General features: G+C 41.4%; 2 long non-coding RNA genes across 2 annotated transcripts; one reads left to right on the top strand and one right to left on the bottom strand.

Moving 5' to 3' along the window:
- Positions 1-12,225: 12,225 nt before the first annotated feature.
- On the bottom strand, positions 12,226-15,683 carry LOC120435453. The gene is made up of 3 exons (XR_005609740.1): positions 15,102-15,683; positions 13,306-13,457; positions 12,226-12,262 (listed from the first exon to the last, which is right to left on the bottom strand). It is a non-coding gene; the product is annotated as an uncharacterized LOC120435453 (long non-coding RNA).
- Positions 13,895-14,870, top strand: LOC120435454. Its single transcript, XR_005609741.1, has 2 exons — positions 13,895-14,174; positions 14,396-14,870. It is a non-coding gene; the product is annotated as an uncharacterized LOC120435454 (long non-coding RNA).
- Positions 15,684-17,525: the final 1,842 nt, after the last annotated feature.

Below are 17,525 nucleotides of genomic sequence, written 5' to 3'. Positions count from 1 at the left end.
CCACTAACTGTTGAACACCAGCAGGTTGAGCAGGAGTGACACACCTGTGGTTAAGGGATAACAACAGCTGACAGACAGCCGGCAGTCAGGGTAACTCCTTTCTGGTGAACACATGATATTTTCAGAGATTTACTGATCCCTGCACAGCTTCAGGTCATGTTGGGTCAGCAGTTTACTGTGTGCTTATTTCTGTCACATTTTCCTCCCAATATAATGATGTCTTCTGTAAAGACAGGAAACAGTGGCGTCAACTGATACCTGGAATAATCCATCATCAGTAAAACATGTGTTATTTAATTTTAGTGCCTGATAGCACAGCCCAGAAGTCCTCTGGACTCTTATCAGAGGCTGGACACACAGATGGTTTTATCCTGCAATGTTCTAACTGACCTTTGAAGTTAATGTGCTGCCACCTGCTGGTAGGACCCGGTTTAGCATGAAGTTTAAGTTTCCTCCCTCTGGCACCAGGTGGCAGCACTTCTCTGTGCATTTCTTCCTTCTTGGCCAAAAACTCATCCTTCTGTTCCAGTTACGCAGCGATACTGATCATGAACAACCCGGTAACTGTGCTGCTGAGTGAGGAGGTGCAGTGAGTCTGTAATGCAGAGGTGCCAAACATAAGGCCTGGGAGCCTAAATCGATCACAGACTCCAATCCGGCACACTGGAAGGCTTTGGAAAATGTGAAAGAGTGAATAGATTTAGAACTTTTAGCTGTATTTTCACAGGATTTAGAGCTTTTCCTATTGATAAAGGCTCAATGACAGAAAGTTTCCTTTAGTTCCTCTATCTACTATAGAAGTGTCTATTCTCATTATTGTGGGTCTACATAAAAAAAAAAAATATAAGTCTGTGAATTAACAAAAACATTATGTTTTATAATTACAGGACAGTCAATGAGCTACCAGAACTTTTTCTGTACTTTTACACTTTTATCGTGTAGAGAAACTGAGCTGTATTGTTGAAATTTTTCTTTTTATCTTTTTATCTTTCTATTTTTCTTTTCTCCTTTTTTATATTGAAAAATCTCAGGGATTCAGTGTTTCTTGAAATTATGACTTAAAATCAAAGTGTGCTGCATGTGGCCCACAATATAAAATGATCTTGACATCCCTGCTTTAATGCATCATTCCTTTTGAAATTTCTCATTTCAGTATCTCTCAAATTTTAGAAGAATTATTAGCACATGTCAGTCATTCAGTGTGTATGTTTGAGACCACACAGTTCATAAAAATGACCCGATCAGCACTAAGACCAACAAACTTGATGCTTACACTGAAACGGACAAAATGCAAAAGTGCATTGTGGCCTTTTTTTTGCGGTGTATGCCGAGCCAAACGTTTATTATAAGTGTGTTTATTTCCTCCTGGGCATCAAGACTGCTGTTTGCTGTTTGAGTGCGATGTGTACACACAAAGAAGTAATCATCAAACACTGGCATTGTGGGCAACCACACACTGCCCTATTCTTTATCCTGTGTGTGTGTGTGTGTGTGTGTTCACGCGCGTGAATGTGTGCACAAGCCTCCTTCCCATTCACAGGCTCTTTTGTGTGTATATCTGTCAGCAGTGTTGTCTGCAGGCAGGCCCTCATTGTGTTGAACCACTGCTCCTTATTGACACAGGGCCCCTGGCGCTTCATGTTCCCATGGCCTCCCAGCCACGATGGACGGAAGGCTGAAACCGGAGTTCTGGACCTGGGGAGAGTTTGTTTGCACTCCCCTTTCTCTCCCCTGGTGCTCCTGGAGCTTGTGTGTACAGGGCAGCGGCTGAATGGATGGCAGCGTAGTGGAAGTGTGTGTGTGTGTGTGAGTAAAGGGGATGTTTATAATGTGTGTGTGTAGCCCATGCGTGGTAGCTTGGACATGAAAATAAAGTGGAACGGCCGGTAATCATAGGGTCCACGCTGCAGGGGAACCCCACTGCCACACATTGTGTGGGCATGAAATGTGCATGCGTGTTCATGTGTGTGCATGTGGGTGTGCTTTTGGCCTTCATGATGTATCAGGCCATTGCTGTCCTCTCATAGGTCAAAGGGCGGAAAGACATTATTGGAGAAGATTATTCCCTGATCACCATTATCTCCTCCGTGACCTGCCGTGACCCTGCTCTGGACGAATCAGCTTCTCATGTGCAAAAATGTTCCCAGCAGGACAGTTTAGCACCGTGCAGCTCCTGACCTGCAGTTACACTGATGCTTCAGAACCACTTTGATGTCTTGGAGCAAATATCTTTTCTTTTCATTATGAAGTTCTTGAATGGAAAGAACTTATTGTATCTCCTGGTCGTCTTAACCTTTAAAAGCAATGAAGGATTAGATCATTTATCAAGGAAATGAAAGATATGATTTGGATTTATGTTCGTTATAGAAAACAAAGGATTCGGTGCTTCTGGAGCTTTGACACAAGATGCTAAAAGTGGAATCTGAACCTCTGTGGAACCAGTCTTTTCCAGTCAGAGTACTGGAGTACCGTTTTTAGAGATGCAGGGTTTAAATTTTAATGCTTATTTTCCAACTGTTGCAGGTTTTTATGAATTTTGCACCAATCACATTAAATAATTTAGCTGTTTTTAAAAGGATGAAACATTTATTTGATCACTTTCTTCCACGTGTCCTGAAGAGCTGGCAAACTTACAGCCATTCTTTACTTAAGTAGAAGGACAAATACTTAAAGTCAGTAAAAGTGAAAAAGTGCATGCTGTGGAATGTACTCAGAGTAGGAAAGTAAAAAAGGGTCTCTAAGCGACATTTCTACCAGCTATTTTTGTGCCAATGTAATTGAACCTTAAGCTATATTAACATCTATTATATATTAAGATAATATTATTATGAGTACAGTGGGATTCAGGAGGTGGGGGAACTCCAAGACTGGTTTTGGTGGTTAAGTGTGATGAAAACTGCACCAAAAACACCGTCCCCGATCATTCTGGCTCACTTTGACCCCTGAGTATAGCGCTATAACTGATGCATAAATGATATGTTTTTACCTCTTTCAGCTCTTTGTATGCAGTAATCCTGGTTTTTATGTGTTATTGTTCCCTCTGTTTGGCACGCAGTCATGTGAAATAAAGCCTTCGTTCAGACGCATTAAACCTAAAGTTTAAAACAAGCCTGTTTTGAAGATGTAAGGAGTAGAAAGTACAGATATGTGTGTGAAAATTAGGGAGGAAAAACAGAAATTCATCTGAAAAATAAATACTTAAGTTAAGTACAGATACCCGAAAATCCTATTTAGAGTAATGAAGTATGTGGCAGCATCTAGAAGGTGAAAATATCCCACAATTGTTTGGAAAAAAAAGGACAAATCTGGAAGTAAAATGTGCTAAAAAAGCACTTCATGTTTTAGAGTAGCAAAAAAAAATAAAACCTTTGGTTACAGCTTGTAAATCACAGCAAATCAAGCCGACTGTTTAAAAATCTATTAATTATATTTTTTCCGCAAGTGGGAAAAAAACTCAGAACTCCATTAATTGTTCAAATTTCTGAGCTGATGGGTAGCAGTGGTGGTGGTGGTGGTGGTGGTGGGAAAAACTGGTTGATGAACTAAAACGTGTGCATGTGTGGGTGGAAATGCTCCATCCATCCTTCCATCCGGCTGTGTGCACAATAGAGCTCGGGGCGGCACAGTGTGTGTGTTTATGGCAGGAGGACACGCACACACACACAGTTGGTCTGGCGGGCTTTGCTGTGTGAACCTGGCAGGGGCGCACAAATAAACACACACACAGACACACACACACGTAAGGAAAGGAATTACCATGTGAAAACGAAAGGGCAATTAAGACGTGGAGAGTTTACTGGCTTGTGGTGTTGTGGCCTCTCTTCTGTCCTTTTCTTTTCAGTGGAGCTTTATTTAGGGCCACCATCTCCAAGTCAAGGCCTGCATCATTTATACACACACACACACACACACACACACACACACACACACACACACACACACACACACACACACACACACACACACACACACACACACATACACTGTGTTAGGCTGTGTTTCTGCCTGATATAACCTTGCTGCCTCAGGCTTCCCTTTCTGGTGCACGGGTGAGAGAAATGTGTGTTTGTGTTTTTAATCCATTATAGTTACAGATGAGTATCTCTGTTTGTGATTATGTCTGATAATCCACACACACACACACACACACACAAACACACACACGCTGTCATTTCATGTTCGTACTTGCGTTTTATTTATCGAGTGACATAGTGTTTTTCTTTGATGTCATATTCTTTACTTGTGTGCGTCTTCCGGAGGGTCCGCCTGCATCTGTTCATGACTCTCTGTTTGTTTATTAGCATCTGTTGGTGTGTGTGTGTGTGTGTGTGGGACAGCATGTGTGTGAGAATGTGTACTCATACCGTATCATCTCAGCGTGTGTCCCAGCTCGTCTATGGTGTCAAGAAGTGACAACACGTGTGTGTGTGTTGGTGTGTGTGTGTCTAAGAGAAGGTGCTGGTTCCCACAGCTCAGATCTAATTCATCTGTAACTCAATCTCCGTGTGAGTGTCGCTCCTCCAGTGCTCTCCTCTCCCCCTGGACTGTGTGTGTGTGTGCGTGTGTGTGAGTGTGTGAGTGTATATACATCTGTGTGTGTGTGTGTGTGTGTGTGGTGGGGAAGACATTTCCCTTCAGACCCCATAGGATCAGTTTACTGTGTCAACGCCAGGAGCTTGACGGCAGCAGCAGCAGCAGTCATATTCACACACGCACACACACAAACACACAAACCCGCGCTCACATATACAAATCAGACACCCTACACCTACCATTCAGACATCTGGAAGGTTAAGGGACACTGATCATGTGTGGGTGTGTGTGTTTGTGTACATCTCTCTATTGGTGTTTCCGGGGGGCTAAGACACAATGCATGTCCTTCCAACAATTTAAGAGCAGCATGAGGATATTAAACTCACAGCAAACATAAAAGTCTTATCAGCAGACTTGCCCGCTTCTCGTGTTTCAGTATTTGATATTGACGAGCAAATCTTTTATTTTTATTCATGCATTTATTTATTTATCTATTTGAGAAAATATTGCACAGAACTGTCTTCTTTTTTTAATCGTCTGAATGCAAAGTGACCTAACTGCCTGCTGTCTTAGAAGTCGGACACTATTTCCTACTCGCGTATCACACAGCCGCTCACCTGAGTGTCTAAACTGGTGCTAAAAGTATCATAAATCACTGCTGACTGAAACAAGCATATCGCACATTTAGAAATGAAAGTGTGAGAGATGAACAAAAAGCATTTTAAGAGATTAATGTGATCACGCTGTCTCTCTACGTTCTTCTCTCTGAAAATGCAGAAATGGAGTATAACATTACCACCAAAGTGCAGAATTTCTCACAGGAAATTACCCGAGTGAAATGTAGGTGAGACAGGATTACAGCTCAGACAGTTTGGGGTTTCTCTGTTCTCTGTTTGCGAGGGGCTGCCAATCAGAAGAAAGCTGCCTTGAATGTGGGCGGGTCTTAAAGGTAGAGGGGCTAAAACATTAAAAAAAACCCAGAGCTTTATAAACACTCTACTGGACCCATTTTAAAATAGAGAGACAATGAATGAAACTGTCGCTCTCTTGTCATCCATACCTTTTATAAACCGACGTCTGACTTTTGTTGCCAAGAGACCCGTCAGGCTGAAAGGCCTTGGGTAAATTTATGGGTATGTGCCTTAAACATGTGCTTACGCCCAACACACAACAACAACTGAGAGAGTGTAAGCTGCGCAAAGTTTCCTTTGGCCTGCTGCGTCTACAGAGGAAACAAAGTAAGGAGATGAGCAGAGAGGAAAGGAGGGAGTGAAGAAGAGTGGGATTGTGCTTCAGACAGAAAACAAATCCGAACAGATGTGAACGACTGTGGGAGCGCCGAGTGTGTGTGAGAGTTTGCGTTTGTGAGCATTGGGAGAAAAAAAAATCATAAGGGATCAGGCCAGCCAGGAGGGTGTGTGTGTGTCTGTGTGTGTGTGGGAGCGGCCGAGAACATGTGGGAGTGTTTGTGTGAAAACAAAAGTGTGTGTGTTTGTGTGCCATTGTTCATGCAAATGCTGGTGCCCCGAGAGTTTTAATGTCCAAGTGTTTATACAGTCACTGCTGTGCATTCAGCACTTTGTTATTGTATTCATGCATGTGTGTGTGCATGTGTTTGCGCGTGTGTGCATATTGTGCGCTGGCTGAATAGCGTTTGGTACACCAGGCAAAAGGAATGTGTGTGTTTGTGTGTGAGATTTCAGCCCTGAGGGTTGGGATCCTACTGTGGCTAAAGGTGCTACTGATGTCTTGTTAGCAACTCCACTGTTATTCACACGCACACACACACACACTTTTTTACTTGTTACGCAAGACGATGGCTCTCGCTACCAAACACAACAAAATGCCCGCTGACACATTTACACACAGACCAGTGAACTGTGACATCAGCCATTCAGACTTTACCCCGTTGGCCTTAATTTACTTCATTTTCACCCCAGGACGTGGCAACAAGTAATCATTATTTCATCTGAAAATGTCAAAGGTCAAAGAAAGGCAAAGAATGACGACGACACAGAAGTCCTTGTTTTGCAAAGTGCATTTTCAATCATTTCTAAAGAAGCTCTGGGTAAAGAATGTGGCATCATTTAGAGTAATAATATAATAATATATATACAGTAGTATGTAGAATAATATATGCTGATTTATATAAATATATATATATACTCATAGACAAACTCCAGGTAATACCAACAGTTAACTGAATTTAGGTAAACAAAGCTTTTCTAATTACATAGCTAAGTGTTCGTTTACAAAAACACCTAACCTGTGTCTCAAACCCTAGGCTGCATCCTTCGGACGACTCGGCCTTTGCAGTCTACATGGGCCGGGTCCTTCTCCATGATTATAATGAGCTGTGGAGAAATTCACTCATATGGGACACTGATCACATGAGAGGCTAAGTCCTGAGTCTAAAAGGATTGTAGCGAGTCAATCCAGTCCAAAATAACAACGAATTGTTTTCCTTTAAAATGATGGCGTCATCTTACTGGTGATGGACACTCGAATAGGTTGCGCGTGAGACTCCAGTATCAGCAATATCTGGTATGAATGTGTGTGAATTAATGCATGTGACTGGACTGGGATGGACTGACGATGTAGACTAAAAGTTTTGACTGACTTGATACTGAGACAAAAACTGCAGCGACCTTAGGATTAGTAAATGTTGAGCAACAATTCACCCGGCTGGTAAGAGAAGGGTGGATGCTTTGCTTTCTTTTGTTTTGTTTTTTGCAGGAGCAGGAGGAGAGGAGAGACTGGAGGGGGAGACTGTAGCTTAACATGAAAGTGTGGAGCTGCAGACTTAACCCTTTGGTTGCTAATTTTCAGTTACTGATGTTTGCATTGAGAAAATTGTGTTTTATTAGCTGTGTTTTGATTAAGGTATCACATTATATTGTTGGGAATGCCAATAGGATGTGGTACTGCACAAGAACAAGAGCAAAGTAAAGAAAGAAAAATCCATTGTGCTTAACTCTGATAAATTCTAATTAAAATGTACCATTACACTCAGAGGATCAATATGAAGTCAAACATATGCAAATTCTGTATGAAGCACATGACTGATAACTGTTCTGTCCTGAGCTTTTGTTTTCTATAGCACCCACTTGACCACACCACCAGTTTTCACGCCTAAAGGAAGGTAATTGCGAATATTTGAGGGAGGAATATCACCAAAAGTGGGAAAGGTAAGCCCCGATGGGGGTGATAACTCCATAAATTTCATTTATGGTCAAATTCTTAAAATTTTGACAACAAACATAAAATTTTCCAAAACTTAGAGACAGAAATGAGTTCTGGATAAACATAATTTGGCAAACCACATAAGGATGGAGCGTTGGAATAACACGCAGTAAAATGTTAACCAAGTTAATTATGTTTATTCTAATGTGCAGACATTGGCTAATCTGACCAGGTAACGCAATAAACAGGACTGTCGGAACAGTTAGTGTTAAAGTCACCTTTGACAGTCCAGACTGGGATGGCGTTGGACATCCTCGGATGGGAACAGGGTCGGTGTGACCAAGGTGTGGTTTGGCTTGTTGTATGTATATTTCAAAGTGATACAGCTCTGGATGGCCCAGTTACCAGGGCATGGAAGGATGACAGACTTTATTAAATGAGCTGAAGGAATTTTCTGGGATTGAAGATCATCTGGGTAAGTGGTTGACTAAAGCATGCATAAAATAAAAGCTATCATTTTGTTATTGAATGTTAATTGATTGATAATTAGCCACATTCACAGCTGTATTGACTTACTGTGGATGCAGTCTACTTCATGTTTAAGGACTCTAATTAACAGATTGAAAACAGTGACACTAAGGGAAGAAAATGCAGTGCCACACTATCAGATGCCAGTGATGGTTGGGCTCAATGATGAATCAGGTGAGCTGGATTCATGGCTGAATCAAGACATAAATTCCCCTGCTGTGGTTAGTGAGGGAAAAAACAGTGGGAAAAAAACAGCATTACAAATGTGAAGTTTATATTAATACAGGTTTTGTTTCTAGGCAGTTCTGCGGATGCAGGCTTTGGGCAGAGCCAGGAGTTTAACAGGTTTAACATGATAATTAAACTGATTTCATTCCCTAACACAGGATGACAAGGCTGGAGCAACGATACTCGAGAGAAGAATTTCTGATGTTTTCTGAGATATGATGTCACTAACCTTTTCTTTTAATTTCTAGCTCCGATGAATTGACACATGGGAGTTTGTCAAAAAGGGGGAAGTCGAGTTTTAACATCAAACAATGGTTTTAGGAACATTTTTATGACTTTAATTGTGTGTTTAATAATTTAGGTATGGTCAAACTTAAGATTACAATGACCCAAAAGTTCCCAGACTTTTTTTAGAGAACCAGTGAGAAGCATAAATCATCATTTTCATGTTTAAGCGTTAATGATTGTGCTCATAATGAGTTGGCACTCAGTCTTTAAAAGGTCATAAGCTTCGTTCGGCGTGACTGTCCGGACTGATAAATTGTAGGAAATGACTTTGAGTGCAGAGGGGTAAATGCAAACATGCTTACACACATAGATTATGATTAGAATAAGTCCCTGGGTCAGAGAGTCCTGAACATGATATTCTAAACCAACTTTGGATCACTAGAGGATCAATGGATAACAACATTAGATTATCAAGGCTAGGCAGAGAGGTGTTTTGGTTTTCTGCCTTACAGAGAAAGGAACAGACACCAGACGAGGTCACGGAGATACGAGGCTCCTTCGCAGCAGAGACAGACACAGAGACTGCCAAGACAGCAACTGGGGTCAAGTGTCATGCCGTTTGGGCTCCAGCTAGTCACCTCGAGAGGATGGATCCCAGAAGCACAGCAATAACCATGAAGCGGTTGGCGGAAATACAGGAACACCAGAAGAAGGAGGTTCGAGAGGCTCTTGGTAAAAAGGGGGGACACAGCTGTGACCCCAGAATACACAGATCTTTGTTTGAAATAGGGGCAGAATAATCCCCTGATCTGTGCAACAACTGAAGGGTGGTCTAACCCCTGAGGTCAAAGAAAGAAGAGGAGCAGGGAATCACCCGACTGGAAGATACTGGTAGCTGCAGGAATAAAATAAAGATTAAGAGCTCCTCGGACAGAGGTTCTAGACTGAGTACGTTTGAAAGGTACAAGGTAGCACCAAGATGAGGTGGGGAAAACGGGAGCACCAAAATAAAGCTGTGGGAGAACTGGAGAGTGATGGGAGTGTCATCTGTAACTACTGTTGTTGTTGTAATCATAGTTTTTCTTGCATCTGAACTGCGCAAACACAGAGGTCATCCCACATATGGACCACCCGTTAAAGGGGGACAGAGGGCCTTAGGGATAAGAAGAAATGGACCCTGCAACACTGGATTATAAGATGTAAGTGATCTCTTTAAAAAGACATCAAAGGGGGAATTGTGAGATTATTATATTATCTTCTGCCACGTTATACCCCTAATTAAAGATTGTGTAATCATTATGTAGTTTTAGTTTGCATTATTCTCCTGACTTAGAAGAAGGTGATAACTATTAAGTTATCACCAAAGCAGGAGATGAAGCATCGCCAAATATGTTTCCTACCATATTTGAAGCATATCTTCCCTTTGGCTTCACCTGCACAAGTGCCAAGATAGGTCTCCCCTACAGAATTAGTTTCCCTGCGTCGGGAGCAGCGCTGGGCTCTCCAAGTCACGGACAAACAGTATCCCACATTCTTGATTTTTAGTTCACAAACACTTCTTGTAATGACTAACTACTCCTGACATTTTGGAGATGTTAGCTCTTTATGCAGTGAAGTTACAGTGGGAACATTTTTCTTGTAAAACAAAGAGGGCCCAGCAAAAAAAGTTAGGGAACCACTGCATTATAGAAGAATATCGAGGCGAAGACAGACGGCAGGGAGTCAGAAAGGGGGGATGAAAGTGCAAGATGTTGAGGACAACTTATGAGCCTAGACGTCAGGTGTGAACAACAACAATAACTGGGCTGTATTGAGGTGTACAGATCACATGACCATCAAAAGAGCAGTGTAGGAATGAGAGAAGATTAACAGGGAGCAGACAAAGAGGTTTCTGGACACAAACTGGGAGAGGTGGCACGCTCAGCTGATGAGTAGAATACCACACTAGACTTTCCTCCAGGAGGGTTGAGGACCCTGTTGTGGGAGCGAGGCTTGGGTCGCAGGTGGGGCTCGTAGTTCTTCTGGGAAGTGTCATCAGGAAATGAGGAAGGAATGGGTTCAGGCTCCGAGGGTGCCGAGAGCGCAGCGGCACCGGCAGCGGTTGGCTCTTCCTTGGCTGGTGCATCGACTGGGGGTGCTGTTTCTTCTTTCGCCACAGGCTGGCTGGCTTTGGCTTTGGGAGCTTGAGGAACTGATACAAACACGCTGACATGTGATGTCACACTGAAAACAGCCATTGTGACCTCACCCCCTGGTTATGTTGATTTTTTGGACCCAGAAGTGATCATAATTAGACGAGAGCATGGAGTACCAAATTATCATCTAAATCCACAAAGCTTGAGTTCATTTAAGACACCACAAGCCCTGCCATTTTCAAGTCCAGTAACAGAGGAGGGTTAAATCGTACGGAGCCCCGCAGGGGACATGGGAGAAAAAAAAATTAAGACGGACTTTTGCGAGATCTCGCAAAAGTAACTCGAGATCTCGCAAAACTATTGCGGGATCTCATAAAACAAACTTCGGGATCTCGCAAAACTATTGCGAGATCCCCATAAAAATAAACTTCGGGATCTCGCAAAAGTTTTGCGAGATCTCATAATAGTAACTCGGGATCTCGCAAAACTTTTGCGAGATCCCGCAAAAGTTGAATTCCAACAATGGCGGCAGCTACTTAGTCGTAATATTACTCTTTCTGGGTCACAAAATAAACTTTTAAGATATTTTGAGGCGTGAATGTAGCTGTGTAAATGTCAAATATCTGCGCGGTTTACAAGACATCACATATTTGCAAAAGTGCTCCGGCGCTTTTTTCGGAGATCTGACACCCACCATCTCGAAGCTAACGGGAGGTCGAGACCTACTACAGCCGGGAGAAACACCGCTCTCCCGGCACGCCGTGCCTCGACCTCCCGGTCGGCCTCGACCTAGCGGCCTCCGAATGCGGCTAAAACTTTTGCGAGATCTCGCGCAAAGTTTTGCGAGATCCCGAGTTACTATTGCGAGATCTCGCAAAACTTTTTGCAGATCTCGCAAAACTTTTGCGAGATCCCGAAGTTTGTTTTGCGGGATCTCGCAATAGTTTTGCGAGATCCCGAGTTTGTTTTGCGAGATCCCGCAATAGTTTTGCGAGATCCCGAGTTACTTTTGCGAGATCTCGCAAAAGTCCGTCTTAATTTTTTTTTCTCCCATGTCCCCTGCGGGGCTCCGTAAAATCGCAGTGAAACTAATAAGTGTAAAAAAAATTGCACCAATTTACTGAGACTATCACATATTTTTGTTTGCATGGAGCTATATGCAGTTAAGCAGTGGAAATGCACAGATGAGAACATAAATAGACTCAAAATGCCTTTTTCTCTCTCATTAACTGAAGAGTCAAGACTGATTAAAAGTTTAGGTTGCAAAACTAAAATTCAGAAGACAGCACAATATGATTAAATCTGATCTGTCCGAACAGCAAGGCTTAACAGACGTAGTTTAATAGTACAATGAAAAAAGTTATACACAAAGAACATGTTCAGTACCCACCTGGTGATTCAGGTTCAGGTCCCACACTTAGATTGTCCTGTATTTAAAACAAAAAAGGTAAAGATAAGGAAAAAAATAAAACGCACAGGTGTTCTTGTTTTACTGCATACACTTAAAATGGAAATTAATAATGTTAATAAAGGTAAATCCACTCAGTCTGCAAAAAGAAAGAAAGAAATCAACACAAAGACAGTGACCTGCAAGCGCAAACTCATCATTTCTTTTTAATGTCAGCTTGTCTTTTAAAACCTCTCTAGATGGTGTGTTTATTGAAATGACAGATGAGTAAATGGGCATAAAAATGCATATCAAATGGACATGAGAACAAGACAAGAAAGTGAAATTATTATACATTATTGTGTAAATTTCTTTAGTTTTAAAGGTCATGGTGGTTATATTTGCCTCATGTTTTGTTTACTTTTGCAAATAATCTGAATGACCCTCAGTACCTACAACTGACAGGTTACCAATATCAGGACCTTTGTTGAGTCATTAAACAATGAGCTAAAGCTAGAGGCGACTTCAGGCTTTCGTGCTGACTTAAACACACCTTTGCTGATTAGTAATCACAGACATCTACAATAACAGGCTGACATGTCAAATATCCTTTGGCAAGATACTAACCCCATGTTGCTCTCTGATGCATCCATCAGTGTGAATGTGTATGAATGTTAGACAGTGAGCACTTAACAACTTAGAAAAAAACGTGCTTGTGTGATTGGGTGAATGAATTAGTTGTATAAAGCGATTTGAGTGCTCAGATAGAGTAGAAAATCGCTACATAAGAACCAGTCCATTTACCATTTACATCAGCCAGGTTTGCAGTCACTAGCTATGCAAATGAGCGATCACCTCTGAGGTTACTATACCACCGGCCTCACTGGAAGCACAGACAGGTGGGGGTTAGGGTGGGGCTTAGTTAGTGTCTGTTTATTAGAGATTGTATTGAAGTGCTGCCTGTTGCAAAACTATGTATTCCTCACTGAAAAGTCCTTTTTTTGCACGGGCTTTGAATAAAAATGTTCTGCAACTCATAAAATACAAGTCAAAAAGTGAAAGGAAGGTAATGTTACAGCCTACCTTTGGCTTATTTGGGTGGCTTCGGCTTGGACTTTGTGCAGGTGCAGTGACTGCAGGCCCAAGTATGTTGCTGGTTGGTCCACCTGGAGGTATGGGTCTCTGTGGTTGAGCAGCAGGCTCAGGTTCACCAAATATTCCACTACTCTTTCCACCTACAAAAGATTAACCAACATACCTTATAGTGACACGATCTTCTAAAATAATACAGCAATGGTAAAAAAATAAAATGTAATCTCTGTGTCCATTTCATAAAGTGTCACTCTACCAGACGTAGCACATACGCAATTTAATATCACGCACTGTGTGCACTTGCTAAATGGCAAGAATGTTCTGACCATTTCAGAGAAAAATATTTATGACTATCAGGGCAATCAAGTACCATGAACTGTAAATAAACTCAGCTGTACCAGAGTAATATGTGCAGGCACAGAGAACAGCCTACATGTTTACAGTGGAAATATAACATTGTAGTGTAGCCCTGGCTATGTAAATAGGTCATTTATTTAAATAGTTCATTTATATTGATAGTTAAATGCAAATGTTCACTGTGTTCAATAATGTGTATACAAATGCCTGTAAGGTTTGTGATGTGTGTCAGTTAAATGCACAACCTTTTTATTTGTATTTTGAGGTTTATGTCATTATTTTTGATATGGTATTGATATGTACTACAGCTCCGGTGAACCCTGAAGTAGTCTCAGGTAGAGGGGGTGGGAGCAAGTGGGGAGCCGTGTGCACTCTGCAGGAAGCGAGAGAGACGAGAGCTGAACAGTGTCGAGTGAACGCAGAGTTCATAGAGGGCCGACGGACGTATTTTCGGGTTGACGGATAGTTAACTGGAGTGAAAAGCTGTTGTACCCTACTGTGAGGTAAATGTCAATTTTGTCTGACACTTGTGCCTTATGTTATGGTGTAAAACGGGCTAACTGCTAACCGCGATTAGCCGCTAGCACAACTGCTAACATAGCCGCTAGCGTAGCCTAGCATATTCGCTAAGCTCTTGTCCTGCTCTGTTTTTATTTATGAAGCTAATGCTAAGATTGAATGTTCTTGCTTGTGAATTGGCATTTAGCGGGGTTGTGTGATTCAGTAGGAGGAGACGGACGTCTTGCTGGCGTGTCGGAGAAGTCCCTTCTGCTGGTGTGCTGAACTTATGTGTTCACGTGGGAGCACGTGGCGAGGACGACTGTGAGTGCTGCTGCCGTGGCCTGCTGGTAGCCTTGACCCAGTTTCCCCTGCTATCCCCTTGAACTGCCTGGAGGTGTGAGTACTGTTTGCACGTGCTTTTTATTTTACTGCTTGGCAACAAGTGAAGCGACCATATTGTTTTAGGTCCCAACGCACCCGAGCCACGACTCAGGCCTGCAACGAGGGGTTGGCTAGCAGAAAGACTGTAGCACTTGAGGTCTGTGTGTGTCGGTGAGAGTGTGTGTGGGCCCACAATATTGTTTGATTATTTTGTTTCTGTTAAAGTAGATACATTACATTGTTTAACAAACTTTATTAATTTTACTTATTTTCTTCTGTGTCGTTAATTAATCATTTACTAAAGTGGAGTTAACTTTATAATTGACTTGCTTGTGTGTGATTTATTTCTATATAGTGTAGTTTTATTGCATGTCTTATACCATAAGCATTAAAAAGGGAGTATCAATAGGAAAGTAACAACAGGAACCCAGGGCCCCTCTCAATAGAACGTGGGACGGGTGTTACAGTAGTAATAGTTTTCACATTCTGAACATGGATTTGCAGAGAGAGACAAGCTAAAGCATCAGTCGCCGGCAGGTTAATCTCACCTGGAGGACTGGAGCGTCTTGGTGCACTCTGGGGTTCCTACAGCTACACCCTACAGATGACCATACAAGTTAAATCTTTAAATAAACAGAATGCGGTTTCATGTTTTCCATCTACTGTTACTGTCATGTCTTACCCTCAAAGACTTGTTGTTACTTGATGATAGACCCGGGAATTGCACCATATACGCATGGAAATCATTGTCTGCTACAGATTATATCAGACAGACGCTTTAATTTCTTTCGTTATTGAAAGTTTGATCATTCTACTTAGGGTGCTGATTCGGAAACTGGTGCTTTCAAGATTAAAAAAAAAAAGAATAGCACCTGAACCTCTTGCTTTAAGGAGTGTGACCATAACGCCTCTGTTGGCAGATACAAAGAAGAGCCTTCCTATGTATTTGCATGATGATCTTAACTATTTTCATAGAGAAACACCTTATAAAAAGCCTTATAATTTATCTTATACCTTGGATTCTTAAAAGTATGGTGTGTATTGTCAACATAAGAATGTACCACATTAGGATTTAATACCACATTTGACCTCTGACCTTTCTATTTGACTTCTCATCTAGACTATAGTGAGGGTAAAAAAAATCCTAATGTTATTTAAAGCTATGTTCCTTACTGCCATTGTTTGTTTTGGCAACATTAAGGAGATTATATACCAATATATGTGGATTCTACATATCACATTATAGTTTACATACAAATATCCTGTCATTGTGTATCAATGTGAGGTCAGAGGTCAAATTTACAAATGAATACCTGTTATCTGTGACCTACTCCTACATAAGGTTTGTGTAATCAGAGTAAAACATCTGCCATATACAATAGTTGCTACTAAAATGTTTGATTTTGAATAGAATGACAAACACACGTGTTCAGTCTAGGCTGAAAATGTAGACATTTGTGTGACAATGAAACATGCAATATTCACAATATAATCTTTTTAGGATTTTATTAATTTAATAACATTAATAAAATTAATAAAAACTCATCTAACTGGGCACTCTAAATTAATAAACTCAATTTAGAGTGTCCAATAAGATAAGTTTTGTATTAGTTGACAAAAAACAAAACCCCAATAATCTGACAATTCCCTCTGAGCAAGCACTCGGCGACAGTGGGGAGGAAAAACTTTCTTTTAAAAGAAAGAAACCTCCGGCAGAACCAGGCTCAGTGAGGGACGGCCATCTGCCTCGGCCGGTCCTGGAGTTTTTAAAATGACTTGTTAGCCAATTTAAAGAGTTTGATGTCAACTAATACACTTAAACCGTCCAAATAACTTTAAACAAATATTTACAGGCAATCCTGATGGATTGCTTACAGAACATTCATTTTGTTTTGTCTGTGTGCAACCCCCGTAGCTCAAACCTCAAAGGAAAAGAAGCTTCTGATGAAACGTTGACTTTCCAATATAGTTACGGCATGCTCTTTGAAGACCTTAATAATGAGCTCATCAATGTATCTGTGGTCTAATGACATGGATGTCAGAATTACATCTGGGTCTTTCCATTTCTCTATGAGAGACTTGTAGACCATGTTAGGGAGGAATGGTACATATTCGGCAGGGATTTGAATTCTTTTGATTCGAGGCCAGACTTTACTGAACAGCCGTTCGGTGATGGCATCGACTTTTTCAGATGAGCAGGGTGAGTCGGCCTTTTCGACGACATGCTTCACCAAGCCCTCAATACAGATTTCCAGAGAAGATCTGTATTTTTGAACCTCTTCAGCCGCACTAAGGGCTGGATTCTCCATCGACTCGATCAAGTACTTTTTAATTATCTGGATCGTCAAGTTTTGCAATACCGGGTCCTTTTCATTCAGTAACATTATCAAATGTTTGTCTTCACAGAATGTTTTGTTGCGGAGCTCTTGGTAAATGGCCTCATCGAGACCTTTTAATTTCTTTTCATCTATATACAGATCTTTGATGCGGTCATCAGACACCACGTTGTCAAAGAGTCGCTTGTGGAGTTTAACTGAAGGTTTGTAGTGGGACATTTTTGCAGCATGTGAGAGCACATCATGAATAAGTGTGCTCACACGCTCTTTAATGTCAGCATCATGAGATCTGCTACTTACACCAGATTGTGATTTTTCATCCGGTAATGGAAATATATTATCTTCAAACTCTAAAGGTGTTTTTTTAGTTTCTGGTGTTTGGTCTCCATTGTCTTGAGTTTTTCTACACCATGCAAATAGCCTTGTTAGTAGGTTTCGTTTCTTTCGGAAGAGGTGATCTTTGAATATAGCAATGACCTCTTCTTGGAAAAATAATAGCAAAACAATGACAAAATCAGGTGGAATACCCAGCTGCTTTGAAATGTCTTTGAAAATGGCTTTTTCAAGACTTTTGATTCTATTTCGTTTGATGTTAAGAGTTTTTTCCTTAATTTGCGCCCACAGAGCTATGAAGAG

Source organism: Oreochromis aureus, linkage group 22 (assembly GCF_013358895.1).
Source record: "Oreochromis aureus strain Israel breed Guangdong linkage group 22, ZZ_aureus, whole genome shotgun sequence".
In the NCBI taxonomy this organism is placed as follows: domain Eukaryota; kingdom Metazoa; phylum Chordata; class Actinopteri; order Cichliformes; family Cichlidae; genus Oreochromis; species Oreochromis aureus.
Note: the sequence above shows the minus strand (reverse complement) of the source record. Positions and strands in the feature narration are given on the sequence as shown.